Raw genomic sequence first — 4,196 nt, 5'->3', positions numbered from 1 at the left:
AAAATCACCATTAACAGCTATTGAGCTCCATAGCCCAATCAGCATAGGCTATTACATGTTTAGTGAAGAGCTACACAATAATCTGAGTGCTTCTGCTACCGAAAATGACAAACAAGGACTGATCAAGTTTGATTCTATCTGATTGGATGGTCTCCCTGCCAATAGCGTCAGGGCGTGACTTCGCTGAGGTTGCGACTGGTGAGGTCTGTTTTTCACGCAGTCTCGCCTTCACTGTAGGCTCGTGTAGATCAACGTAGTACTACGGAGCGCGCTTTCGCAGTGTGTGAGATCCAGTGATAACAAACGTCCTGTGGGAAAACTAACAAATCTCGAGTGCATGTCTGTGTTCCGTTTGGTTACCTAGTACAGACCGGACTTCAGGTCATCAAGAAATCTGCTGTCTGCTCGTGGCTTGAGGACAAAATAGGAGAAAAGGTAATTCTGCTTGAAGTTTTCCTACTGCTTTTGTTCCATGTTTTTCAGTATTTCGATTGCGCTGTTTAGGCAACTCTAAAGTTGAGTATTGCGTTGTCATGATATGCTTGAAGAAGTCTTTATTCTTATGTGTGTGGGAGTCTGCAACTCTGAAATAGTTGTAATCTTACAATTACGACGATAATGTGTTTTTGCTTTGAGAGTGCAAATTTGTTTTCGAGTAGCCGACTGCATCTGAACATGTATTACTAATTTGGCCAATGTTCGACAGTGATATGATGCAGATTGCTGTCAATACGTGTTGCACATTCGTAGGGACATTGTAATTAGACATCTCTGAGAAAATAACTTGTTGAATAGATTAGACATGTATATCATTGTCTAGTTTTTTACCTTCTAGTCTTGTGTGAATCGTTATGTGTGTATGCGGTGTAGAATTCTGAGGCCATTGAAAATACTGACTGTATGCGGAGCTGTATTTTACGAGCGCATAACTGAGATGGTCATTGCGAACTGGCACACGTTTTGCTAGATTTTATTGTTTCTTGTCCTATGTAGTGACAATGACATGGTGTCATCTGAGAATAGATTTTCATTTATTAACGGCAGTTACAGCTGAAAGGGAGGTAGGCGGATATGCAGACGGACTGTTTTCTTTCCAAATGTCTCAGGCAGCTAGCGGTTTTCAGGAAAGTTGCTATCATTTGCTGGGGCAATGATATTAATTTCCTCCGCAAATAATTCAACCAGAGCTCGAGTCTCTCGCAAACTACACTGTACTGGATTTCATTAGACTTGACACTCAACACAGGCTACTTGGTGAACTGCACGTAGTCTGTTCTTATTGTTATGATCAACCCATGGACTAAGGCTTTTCCATGATGATTGCGGTGTTGTTGGGCTGAGGTGAACTTGGGGTCCTGCAGTGACATAATGTAACGGTACTATCAGAAGGCACATAATATCCCCCTGTTGCATGAAGTCATTTTAAGAGAACGCTGATGATTTGAAACAGATTGTTGCTTTCTGCATTTGGGAATGATAGGCTATGAGAATGACCGAGCTTTTTCTACCAGATTGTTCCTTATCTGCAGCTATACTTCATCAAGATGCACATACTGTTGCATGTAAAGTGATGAACATTTATTTGCCAAAGTATTTCTTCTGCAGTTGAATGCTATTCTGATTTGCAGTCATTGCGCTGCCCTTAAAAAAAAGAGGCAGTATGATGATTGATATTTGAACTTCACAGTCAATCAGTCCACCCATCCCTTCACTTCTCCTTGAGGTGGGCTGGAATGGTGTATTGCTGGGTCAGACCCACTTGATTTGTTTCCCATTTGTAGAGCAAAGATAGTGCATCATTACCATGACCACACACAGGGAATGGACAGCTTGAGAACCATGAGAAGAAAATGAGCTGAATTTGACAAAAGCTAGGTCTATGCTGAAGTGTTTCACCTTTAATACATTTTTTTTAAATCAGTATTTTGAGATGTTCGAGATGATTATCCAATATTTTATTTTTATTTTTATTTTAAAATCAGAGCTGTCTGTGCCCCCACAGATATCTGCAGTGCCCCTTGGCGTAAATGCTATGGCTTTAAAGTACCACTGAAACTCTGCACCTCTGTGCTCCATCTGCTGTCCTGTATACCTGCTGCTGCTTCTCTCCGTGTGTAATGGTGCGTTTAGCCAGTGGTGTAATTTTATTTCCCATTTCCCATGCTGTAGTTTTGTCTTCGCTGGTGTGATAGTGTTGCAGGCTTGCAGATGACTGTCTCCCCAATGGCCCTGATGGGTAATAAAGCTGAAATAGCCTTTATTTTCTACCTATTCACCACCCGGCAACAAACTGGTACCCCTGCATGCAATTCAGCCAACTTTCCTTTGGCCCTTTTTTTCCCGCCGTTTCCTCTGAATTCCAAGGAGAGAGATGAGAGGAGGTGTTTTATTATCTGGAATGTTCCTTTTTATTACTCAATTTGCTTTTTGATTTAAGCGTGACATTTATTTGATGTTTTGATGTGGAGAGTGGTGTTCATGTCGTATGGCGGCGACCCCCACCTTATGGCTTGGGCCTGGTTATCATCTCCGATGGTGCACATCTTCCCATGAGTGTCCGTAGCCTACAATATATGTGTTTCACCTGGATTTCTGTCTTTGGAGTTTTTTTTTAAAATGTAGAACTGGTTTATGTTGCTACACCTTTGCCCCTGTTCACTGTTACCACCCCCCCCCCCCCCACACCTCCCCTCCCAATCCCCACGACTGCAGCCTCCAACTCCCATAACCTCCCCCGTAGCAGTGCGCATCCATTCGAGACCCATCCGCAACACCTGGAAAGTGAAGTTAATAGCGAGAGACGGGTAGCCATCTTCCACCTGCCCAGCGGCCCCTGTCCAGGAAATGTCCCCCAGCCCCCTGGGGAAGTGAAATATAGCCTGCCAGTCTCCCGGCCGCCCGTCGTCCATAACCCCGCGCTGACACCGGAGCGGCCCCCTCTTGGCCGGCTCTCTGGGCCCGTCAGGCCTTGGCCTTCAAGTTGTGTCTTCCCCGCTGGTGTGAGGAGGGTGAGACAGCTTAGCATAAGCCATGTGGAACTTTTACAGATGGGCTTTTCCTGGAGCAATAGGCACGTCTTGTCATATGGCCTCTCCAGGCTTAGGGAGGTAGTCCATCATTGCCGGACACTGTGTGTGTGTGTGTGTGTGTGTGTGTGGGATGGGGTGGGGGTGGGAGGGGGGGGGGTGTAATGCCTGTGGTGTCTTGCCTGGTTTAGCCGTAGGGTTATTTATGAAACATGTATTCTGAATGGTCTGTTTATACACTGGTCATAAATAACTCACTTGTATGCCATTGTTGGCTTTGGCTACGGTGTTTACAACGTGGTATTAGCTAATTTTCAATAGCGACGGCCAAATTTCAATCTCACCAAAAATGATTTCACCAATGATGTCACCAGTGACCATAACTATGAATTACTGTAGAGGAGAAGTATTAAATTTTTTTGTAAATCTGACTTAAATATCAGAATATGTTTCCTGAAATTGAGGATCTGAGCATTACTCTATTGCTTAGGTTTGGCGTGAACGTCACAGATATTACATAGCTCAAGATGTGTAAGCGATAAGGGGACTGTGGCCGTATGCCTATATGAAGTGGGAAGACATAAATAACGGAGAGAAAAAAAGAGGGAGAGGAGAAAAAAAGAGGAATGGGGTTCAGAAAAGGGTGAAAAGAACTGGTCTTCGACCTCTCACTTTGGACAAGTTACAGACCTCAGACCTCAGCTCCAGACAGGGCCCTTGTCAGACTGGCTGCCGTCCAGTGGCTTTGTGTGCCATTTTTCAGCAACGTTAACCCACCCTCCCCCCTTTGTCAAACATCATCTGGGGCCGTTTGACCAAAACCACTCCAGCCGCAGATGGAGGACGACGGGCAGCTCACTGGTCCGAGCCTAAGGACTGGGGTGGAACTCCTCCAGACTCTGCTCAGGAGGAGTATGGAGTCAGCAGATTAGCTCGCATTTATGCTTTCTTAAAGGCGAATTAAGGCTGCAGCATTTTCTTGTTATTTCAGTGAATTTAGAGTGATCTTAATTGCTTCTTGGCATGCCACGGTTTAGGAGGGTTGCAAGGAACAGAAGACTCGTGGAAGTGATTTTTAATGGAGGTGCTTGTCTTTTTTATTGTGCTTAATTCCGAGCCGTCTTCCGTTTTATTCATTATGTTTGAACAGCCTAATAAGTGAAATATCTC

The 4,196-nt window shown here is 44.5% G+C and overlaps 1 protein-coding gene across 2 annotated transcripts in view; it reads left to right on the top strand.

Annotated features, from left to right (window-relative positions):
* The first annotated feature begins 244 nt into the window (after nt 1–244).
* The window catches only part of sema6e (sema domain, transmembrane domain (TM), and cytoplasmic domain, (semaphorin) 6E), a 116,695-nt gene continuing 112,743 nt past the window's right edge, over nt 245–4,196 (top strand). For both annotated transcript variants that reach the window (XM_062538626.1, XM_062538625.1), the window contains exon 1: nt 245–435. The gene's annotated coding sequence lies outside the window, so the exon portion shown is untranslated. The remainder of the gene's footprint in view (nt 436–4,196) is intronic.

The sequence above is a fragment of the Sardina pilchardus genome, chromosome 6 (genome assembly GCF_963854185.1).
Source record: "Sardina pilchardus chromosome 6, fSarPil1.1, whole genome shotgun sequence".
In the NCBI taxonomy this organism is placed as follows: Eukaryota; Metazoa; Chordata; class Actinopteri; order Clupeiformes; family Clupeidae; genus Sardina; species Sardina pilchardus.
The sequence above is the reverse complement of the archived record's forward strand: the minus strand, read 5'-3'. Positions and strand labels throughout refer to the sequence as shown.